The sequence below is a fragment of the Rosa rugosa genome, chromosome 4 (assembly GCF_958449725.1).
Source record: "Rosa rugosa chromosome 4, drRosRugo1.1, whole genome shotgun sequence".
Lineage (NCBI taxonomy): Eukaryota > Viridiplantae > Streptophyta > Magnoliopsida > Rosales > Rosaceae > Rosa > Rosa rugosa.
In genome coordinates, this window is record NC_084823.1 from 49356252 (window position 1) to 49366426 (window position 10175).

The following is a 10175-nucleotide window of genomic DNA, read 5'->3' on the forward strand; positions in this document are numbered from 1 at the left end:
ATCAGATGGAGGAGCAGCGTAAGCAACGCAAGCAAAAGGAGGATCGCCGAAGCCACCCAGTGCCAGGAGGAGCCACCACGCAAGGCCATGACTCAACCCCCGATGAAACCCCAAGGAGAAAACCACGCCTTCATCTCGGAGAAAACTGACCGCGCCGCTACGAGGGAACCCTAGAAGAGAGCTCGAGAGAGAGCGCATATTATCTTTCATACGCTCCTCTGTTGTCATGAAAAACTAATGCATTTAGATTATGTTGCTTTATGTAATATAGAAAATAAAATTGAATAAATTAGTCATGATTGACATTACCAACAACTCAATGAAATAGTGGTAAACAAAAAAAAAATTGTTCCTTTTTTTTCTCCTCCCTTTTTTACTTTTATGGGTGTAATTGAACAACTAATATGGAAGTTCAATAAAAAATAATGATATTAATAATAAAAACAAATCAAAGAAAGAAAGCAAGAAAACAAATGCAGATGGTACAATCCCCAATGCCATATCCATAATTTTCCACGGATTCTTTTTTTTTTTTTTCCTTTCATTTTCCTAGGTGTGATTAGCTATATGGCACAACTATAAAGAAATTCAAGAAATTATAATGATAATTCAGAGCATGCCCTCTTGTCCTGGCTCCTTAGATTTAATCATCCTCGTTGGAATTAATCTCCTAGCTACATCAAATGAAGCAGAGCCTTAGGGTTTTGAGCGAAGAGCGGCGGCGGAAAATCTTCCGTTTGCCGTCTATTTGTCTGGCACCGGCGAGGCTTCGTCGGGGGTCGTGCAGCGCTGGGAGCCAAGGCTCAGCCCGGCGTAGAGGAGACGAATATTGGGACGAGGCGTTTCTTGGTTTGGGTTTGACAATTTGTGCACAGATCGAGGTCGAAGCACGGGTGATCGACGTCGATTGCAGAGCAAGCGGTGTGTTTCGATCTGGTTTTGCCGGTAAAGCGTGTGAAGTCGAGGGTAGATCGTGCAGGGACTTCTGCCGGCTTCGATTTGGCTTGATGAACATTGCTCGGCTCCTGGTGGAGGGGTGGAAAGGCCTAGCGGCGGTAGAGGCAGCCTGGCATCAGAGGGTCAGGCTTCCCTCTCTTGATCGGGTTTGGGCTTGGGTCGTTGGGCCTGGGTTCAAACTCGAACTGATAGGTGCTTGGGCTTTGGGGCCTAGGTTTGAGTCCAAGCTTGGGCTGTGGGAGTCTAATGTAGAGGCATTGAAAAAGAAGAGCAAGACCAACCTGATGCCGAGGTTGTTGGCTCCTGAAGAGGCTGAGGACGGTGCTGGCTCCAACCCTAAGGGGATGGAGCTAGCATTTTCTTAAGTCTCTCTGCTATTAGACATCTGGTTACAAGCCTTCTAAAGTTGGAGTAATCTCTATGAGTTGTTCTAAGATGTTTCTAGTTGTTATTTGTACCACAATCGCGTGCTGGCAGATTAGGCTAGATGAATGATTTTTTCCTTAGAATAGCGAGGTTGTTCTTGCTTGTTTTAGGCTTGCTTTCCAGCAAGCGTCTCTTTAGACTTTAATGAGTTTAGTTTGGCTTAGATAGGTTATCTGGTTTTTTTTCGGATTGTCTTATGTAAGTTCTGTTAGACTCTGGCCTGTTTTCATGGCTTGATTACTAATGAAATCAATTCCTATTCAAAAAAAAAAAAAAATCTCCTAGCTACAGCTTTCCTGAAAAACTAAAAATAGAACTTAAACAATAAAATGAAATTTGAAGAGAAAATCATCGATGCACCATTGATCCATCTCCTCCGATGCATCTCTGGCACTTAAAAAGAGTCCTTACTTTAAACAGCCACTAAAAACATATAGTATTCTCTATGATTTCATAATTAAAGTTGATAGAAACTTATATTCAACTCACCTCATGCGTTATAGCAATACTGTCTTTAAATGACAAAAAAGAGAAAGGACAATATTTGCTGATACAGCTAGCCATAATTGAGGCACAAATGAAACGACATGTATTCATACTACTGATCGATCCGATCATCCAAAGTTAGCAGAAACCTATAAGTCATGCATCTCTCATTTAACCTTTGTTCACCAATAAGAATCATTAGCAATGCACATTAAGGTAATATGGTGTACTGATTGGCTGGGGTACCATACTGATTTCTTTTTTTCTTTTTTGAGAATGCGACTATATATACTGATTTCTTGAACTAAATGTGAAATAAAAATAATATTTGACCAGTGAGATAGAGATAGACCAAATTGATTCATAGACAGCAGATGGAATCGCTACCAAAAGTCACAACTCATGGAACAACCCATAACACTAATTTTAACCACAAATCATACTCTCAACTATTTCGAAAGATACACACACTAAGAAAGGATCAGTAAACATGAAATCAAAATGATTCACTACTTGCCAACAGTAGTATTTTGTGTAAACCCTAAACCCTAAACCCTAAAATGGCTCATATTTGAAAGCATTGTACAACCAAAATCGTCCAAAACTATTTTGATGTTCAAGCAGCATCAAACCTGCAAACACAAAAAACAAAACTAAAGTTAGTAATAAAAAATGATAATGAATTGCAATAAGATTGTAAAATGTAAAAAAAGATTAATTTAGTACCATTACCAAATCATTACCAAGCATTAAAATCAAAAACAGGACTTACCAAATCAGGGACATCGGCCTGCACCAAATCAGGGTCAATGGGGCCAGCAAAACCAACAAGACCACCATGGGCAACAGCTAAGGCAAGAGGATTAGGACCTGCAAAACACAAAAAGATCACATTACCTTTCTATTGCACCAAATGGAAGCCTCGTCACACTACCTCCCTCAAAACCTTGTGGATCCTGAGGAGGCGGTGTCCGAAGAGGGGATAGAGGAGGGAGGACAAAAAGTGGTGGCACATGTTTAGACTTTAGACTGTAAGAGGCCCAATCATTCTCAGTTGCACATGGTAGGAAGAAGGGGGGTTGCTGACATGAAATAAAGAAAAATGTAAGCTAAAGTCAATTTTTAAACACGAAAGAGCATAGGAAATGGAAAAAAGTAACTAGACATATGCACAACAGTAAATTAATGAATATCCCAGACCCACTTTAACCATTTAAATTTAATGCAATAATGCTTTATTTAGCTTCTCCCATAATCAACTTATTAAGATCCCTCCACTACATATATCATTCATTGTGAAATGGCTAATGGAGAATGACAAGAGTTTAACACAAGCCCCACACAACAATTTACAACTGCAAATGTGGCTCGTGTAGTTTCAACAAAGTTTTCTACAGAAAAAGGTCCTTTTAGTCATTTTTCTCAGCAAATGATAGGAAAGCCCTCTTTACTTCTAAGAATTTATAATAATTGCATCAACTATTTAATCAAAATCTATAAGAAACCAAACTACTTAGTAACTACTCATTTTAATTAATAAAAGCCTACTCTGCAAAGATTGGAGCCCAGACAGGTAGACAAGCACATGTGAAGGATAACGACTGTGTAATTGGTATGATCCAGATTCCACATGCAACAAATTTCAAAGCCTACATGCCCCTAAAGCAATGCTGAAATTTATAGGTCAGAATGCTGTAACCTACTACACAATAATGAATGAAGATGGATGAAAAAATTTGCAAAAGGTGTTACTGTGTTTATGGGGATGTAGAACGATCTAGGGGTTACTGTGTTAACAGTCTTAGAGAATGAAGGCTGAGATTAAAAAACCAGGACAGAAGATGAGGGAAATCCAGAATCACACCAGATAAGAAATAAAGACATGTTTTCAGTTCAGTTTTATGTTTTCTTTTGGTCTTCTCTTCGGCTTGCGCCGCTGCCCCTTTTCGGGTCAGGTTGCGCCACTGGCCTCCTGGATAATTTTTTGGGCTTAGGCTTACTGTAATCTTTCGCCCGCTCGCTAAAATTTTTTTTCATCGCTGAAATGCCCGAGCGCATCTATAAATACATTTTAGTTAGTTTTTTTTCTTTCTATTTCATCTCATATTTTTTACATCTACATTTTCTCTGAAACGAAAATTATGGCACCAACTGCGATCTCAGCTCCTTCTTCGGGATCACCTTCTTCTCCAAATTTGCTGATGGCTGTCTTCAATATTTTTCAGCGACCTTCACCAGAGCAAAAGGTTTATAGTTATTTCAAGTTTGGGGGCGAAGGTGATCCCGGAGCAGAAGCTGAGATTGCAGTTGGTGTCATAGTTTTCGTTTCAGAGCAAAATGTAGATGTAAAAAATATGAGATGAAATATAAAGAAAAAAAACTAACTAAAATGTATTTATAGATGCGCTCGGGCATTTTAGCGACGAAAAAAAATTTTAGTGAGCGGACGAAAGATTACGGTAAGCCCAAGCCCAAAAAATTATCCAGGAGGCCAGTGGCGCAACCCGACCCAAAAATGGGCAGCGGCGCAAGCCGAAGAGAAGACCAAAAGAAAACATAAAACTGAACTGAAAACATTTCTTTAGAACCAACAATTTATGTTCCTGAACATCAAAACAAATAGCAGTCTATATAAATATAAACAACAAATAGAAAAAGGCATATAGCATATAGCAGCACAAAAAATCAACCATATGGGTAGATTTATAGATCTAAAGGATTTCCAGGCAAAACCCGCCTTATTGAGCTTTCTCAGGAGAAATTTCTCTCATAGGCATAAAAGGGAGGAGGAGAGCGTTCTCATCTATTCATTAGATGCAGGAGGAGGGCGTCAGATCTAGAAGTTTGAGAGAGAGATAAATGAAAAGTTGAGGCTGTTGAGGAGGGTGCTCTGTATATATGTGGTAAACAAGACTCCAAAAATAGGGTTTGGGGCTAGTTACGAAAATACCCTTGTCTAAGTAGCTGCCTATCTAAACACCTATAATTTAGATACACGTGGCAAACTCAACTACAGTCCCAAATTCAGTTGTCTGTCTATCCTCAACCGTCCGATTGGCGCCAATGCATCGCGATTCGAGCTGTTTTGTAATTTTCATTGATAACGCAGAAATTATAGTAATTATGCTCATTAAGGAATATAACAAACGATAAATTTCTCGATATTTTGGTAGATAGTCCTTTAACTGGAAAAAAAAGGAAACAGACATTGGAATTTGATATTATGTATTTATGTTTATCTTTAAAAGGAAAGAATTAAAATTTGAATAAATTTTAGGGTCTACTAAATATATACCAATGAATTTGAGTAACAACTAAGCTACAGTCAAGGCAACTAATTAGGTCCCTGCCCAACATATTATGTGAAAAGACAATAACAAAGTTAAGAGGATGGTTGATGGAATGTTTCGGCTTCTTGAGACTCTTTGTTTGTAGGTGGAAAAGAACCATATTTATTAATACCCTTTTTATTATTAATTGCGGGACTGAAATGTTTTTGATCACCTATAATTAATTCCTCGACCGTCCGATTCACATTAATGCATCTTGATTGGAGCCCTTTGTAAGCTTTTGTTGACCGATTACAATGCGAATTGGGGGATGAAATCACCTGTCCTCAAACTCCCTATCCCAACCCTGTCGCACAAATAAGAATTCGACACGTACTACCTAACCTAACACCCCAGTACCCCCACTAACACTCCACAAACTCTGTTAACTGACTTAACTCTTTTTTTTTTAGAATAACTGACTTAACTCTTACTGAAAAATAAAGTCTTAGAAAAATAATTTTTCTAAGATCCAAGAACACATCTTCCAGCTTTCCCAGTACCAATTTCTATTCCAACTCAGTCCCACCTTCACATTTCCTTCTTCATCGAGTCACCGAAATTCGACCAAAACTGCTCCGAACCGCGGCGTATAGATCGAGTCAGACTCACCCAAGAAAACCCATCAGACCCATTTGGGTTTGCAGAGGCTTTAACACGAAAGTTTGAGATTTTCCGTCAAATTTCGGGTCTTTGCTTTGTCAAGAGTTTGAAGAGAATGGTTTTGGGGGTTGATTTGGTGAGTGGAGTTGAAGAACAGAGAAGTGAGTTTGGGCTTTTAGGGACTAGGGAGTATTAGATCCATTTTGTGGTGTGCACAGGGGAACCAATGCATCCTATCAGGTTGAAACATGGCTCACTCTTCAATTGAATTAGGAAAAATTCATAGTCGGAAAAGAAAAGGCAAAGGAGATGGTTGAAAGAGCGGTGGAGTGGAGTATGTGAGAGGAGCAGACGGTGGTGGGCGGTGAAGGCTTCAGGCATCGAAACTGAATCCAAACGATCCAATTATAATTTGATCACCTCGATTCTTTCTTCACTATCAAACCCGTGTCAGATTTTCAACATCTATAATTATTTCTATCTAAAAAGGTGACTTCGGAAGGAGGAGGATGGTTTGATTTGTTGTTTCTTTGATTTTGATCTGAAAAAAGAGGACACGAAGAGGCAACATAGATAATCTCTGTATTTCATTTTTTCATGTTTCAGTTATTTTTCATTTAAAATTTTTAATATAAAATAATAATAAATTTAACAGAATTAATGTTCTGTTAAGTGAGAGGACAGGTGTCAAATAGTGGAGTATGTGACAGAATTGGGAACAGGTGATTACATCCCACGAATTGGATAACTTTCATTTTAAATTTTGAGATTTTCTATGTTGTTTGTGTTTTGTAATCAAATAAATAACAGTTAATAATCGTTGGAAACGATGTAAACATCGAAATGAAATTCGCCAGATTTTGACCGACCTTTATTTATACTAGCCTTCCTGCACGCGCGATGCGCGTGCGGAAGGGCCGCGCTCGCGCGTGCGTATTTTGTTTTTGAAAATATATTTCGCATATGCATATTGTCCTTTTTCTCTTGCTACGCATGTTTGAAATGTCACTCATGAGTGCAATATAACGTCTGTGTTGCATATTACCTAACTCGCGATGTGCGTGCGGAAGGGCCGCGCTCACGCGTACGTATTTTGTTTTTGAAAATATATTTAGCATATGCATATTGTCTTTTTTCTCTTGCTACGCATGTTTGAAATGTCACTCATGAGTGCAATATAATGTCCGTGTTGCATATTACCAATATATATATATATCATTCCTAAATCGTTCCCATCCATGGGTAGCAAGACTTTTTAACTTTCTTTTTATCTTGTTTCTACTTTTGTTCATGTAGGGGAGATAAACCTTAAATATGAAAAGAAATAAAAAGATTGTACCTAATTCTAATGACTATTGTAAAAATAAACCTAATTCTGATCATCATTGAAGGAATAAACCTCAAAGATATCTTCTTTATAGTTCTACATACTCTTTTAACTGAAACAAAATAGGCATCAGCTTTGACTTTTGCTTTTGCTTCACTAACAGAGACATATATATCACTATTTTTTTTCCCTCCATGGGAGGAAACAATAAAGATTCAAAATTGTGTTGATCTAAGTTTTACAAACACAGAAAGACAATCGTAAAAAGTAGAGAAAGTGTTTTTGGATTCATTTGCTTGGTGTCACATTCACATAAAACAGTGTCCAAATATAGTATCTCAATAGAGCAATCCTGATATGGTAATCATATTTTACTTTCAGACAGCACACAAAAATGAATGTGGGGAATTACTTGCATAAATACTTGAAGCGCTGGCTGAGTTATTATAGGTCTATGATTGGACTAATTCCCGTAAGAGCACAGGAATCTGAATCACATTCCCATCATCTCTAAACTCTAACAGTCTCCTCCTACTTCACTTATCTTCTTTTCTCTCTTGCCTTTCAGTCAACTGCTTTCCACAATAATCCTAGTCCTCGCTGCCAAAAAAAATAAAAAATTAGCAAGAGTTCTAGATGAAGGATAACTCCCCACGTTGTGTTTAGATCACAGTCACCACACTAAAAAACATACACTAAAGAAAAAGAATCACAGAACATGACTCTTTTAACAATCAAAAAGCACAACCCATGAGGAAGAAAAAGTAGGAAAATTCTGGAAATGTGACTTTCAAAATCAAGGCATACAATGAGAATAAGTAATTAGAGACGCAAGTCTTCAAGGCATCCATTAGTTTCCAATTTTAATACTTCCACTCAACAGTAAATGAAAAAATAACTTTCAAATGGTACATTGCAACACCATATCATTTACAACACCATACACTAATACAAAAAAGAAAAGACAAAGTTTCCTACCTCCAAAATGGTTTGAGAGAGTTTGGTAGACGGGTGTGTTTCTATGTGTTACTATATTATATTCCTACAGCTTGGCATGCCCATCTCCCCACATATAAAATATTCTGTACAAAGCAAATTTGACTAAATTAGGTTGAAAAATAGGAAGGCAAAAAAAAAAAAAAAACCCAATATCAAACAACATAATAAGCAGCAGTTCACATCCTATCAAACAATATAATATGGCCTGTTTGGGAAAGAACATGTCTGTTGAATATAAAAGCAACCGCTGTGTCTCAAAATTTAAACTTCTCTTCAATTATGTAGACAAACTCCCAACATTCTCTTTTGTATCAAGTAGTTAATCCAGCAGTTGTAGCAACAGTAAAAAAAAAAAAAAAAAAGTGTTTTCATGTTCAACCAATTCAGCAAGCAGCCAAGTAGATTAACAAAAAGAAAATCCAAGACCTAGGCAAAGGAGAGGCTCCTCACAAAGGAAGCTGCTCAAAGAATGACTTAATTTTGGTCGCTTGTGATTTACTAACACTGCTTCTGAGCATCTACTGAACAAAAATAAAATCCAAATTGAGAATATGACAAAAGTTAAAACATTTAACTGAGGAATTGCATACCTCAATATCCCTAGTGCACACTGTTGTCTTTATACTTCTGCAAGAAATATACTAACAAAATAAAGCAAACATAAGAACCATTAGTATAAGCAAGTTCATCTTACAGAAACCAATCAGAATTGAAGCCAAATAAAACAAAATATCAACTGCAACTGTGGCGGCTCCAGCAGTACTTACTATCTTGCTTTACTTCTCATAGTCAGGAACAAAAGCCAAAGAACTTAAACGTACTACAATCTCACAGGCTCTGCACCTAAATTGAACAAAAAAAAAACCAAAAAAAAGGAGGATCAGGGATAGAACTAAAAGAAAGCAGGAGAAATATTGAGATATATTAGGGCCTAAAAGAGTTCAAAGCCTTCTTAACAGACATATCTAATGCAATTATGTTGATGATATATAAAAGTAAAGGAACAGAGAGGGGGAATGAGAGGAATATCTATATCTCATTCCCATATAAATATGTACGACGGCTGGTAATGGTATTGGTGCATGAATGTGCACGTATATTCAAATCTCATAATTTTTTTTTAAAAAATAATAAATAAAAAAAACTAAAATGAATTTTAATGAACACATATGAGAATGAGATAGAGGGACCACGCAGTGATTTCAAATCTCACTATTATGATATTACTGCAAAGAAGACGTCTGCCCAGATTGACTGAGTAATAAAATGCAATTGAAATCAAAACCTTACTTAAACACCTCCAAAGAGTCAGTTAGATCCACCAAAAACTAACATGAGCGATACAGATGCCTTATGAGGATTCAATTGAGTGGATTACCAAGCATAGTACAGGAACAGAAGTAAATTTAAAGGAAACATGCATAACTAAAGCATAGGCAATAGATAAGAAACCGATAACACAGATCTGACAACTTGCAGATCAATCGTACATATAATGGTTTACAGAACATACAACACCTCTAACACCCAAAAAGTTAAAATAAGTTGTGCGTTGAAAAGGCAAAAGAATATGAAATCTCTACTATTAGAATATGGTAGATATCATGCATGAAAGGGCCTAACAACGGTCATCAATGAAAAACATCTCCCATTCATACCTAATCAATAGAGAAACATAGTTCTGTTTGGTTCATTTGCTTCCCCATGAACCGTAAACTGAGAGACGGGTGAATAGTGATGGAGCCATATCTCCCACGTTGCCTCCGGTCTCCGATCGTGCGCCCTGACGGTTACTCTCTTTTTTCTCTCTGTTTTTGAAGTGCATGATTTCAAATAATTCTGTTTTGTTTTTTTTGTATTTTACGTGGTTACCCCTGTCTGATATTTTTCACTTAAAGCTGAACTGTTCTGTATATTATGGGCAGTATGGAGATTTTAAAAAGTTGGTGAAGCCTTTGACACTAAAAGAGCGCCTGGCTTTATAGTAGTAGAGATTAATATATTTAATAATTCAATCTAGCCTTAATTGCATACAATAAATTGCTTCA

The 10175-nt window shown here is 37.2% G+C and overlaps 2 long non-coding RNA genes across 2 annotated transcripts; both read right to left on the reverse strand.

Moving 5' to 3' along the window:
- Positions 1 to 2180: 2180 nt before the first annotated feature.
- Positions 2181 to 4461, reverse strand: LOC133707257 (uncharacterized). The gene is made up of 2 exons (XR_009845023.1): positions 2642 to 4461; positions 2181 to 2501 (listed from the first exon to the last, which is right to left on the reverse strand). It is a non-coding gene; the product is annotated as an uncharacterized LOC133707257 (long non-coding RNA).
- Positions 4462 to 7471: 3010 nt separating this feature from the next.
- LOC133742165 (uncharacterized) lies at positions 7472 to 9915 on the reverse strand. Its single transcript, XR_009862385.1, has 5 exons — positions 9786 to 9915; positions 8895 to 8970; positions 8718 to 8768; positions 8107 to 8210; positions 7472 to 7728 (listed from the first exon to the last, which is right to left on the reverse strand). It is a non-coding gene; the product is annotated as an uncharacterized LOC133742165 (long non-coding RNA).
- Between the last annotated feature and the right edge of the window lie 260 nt (positions 9916 to 10175).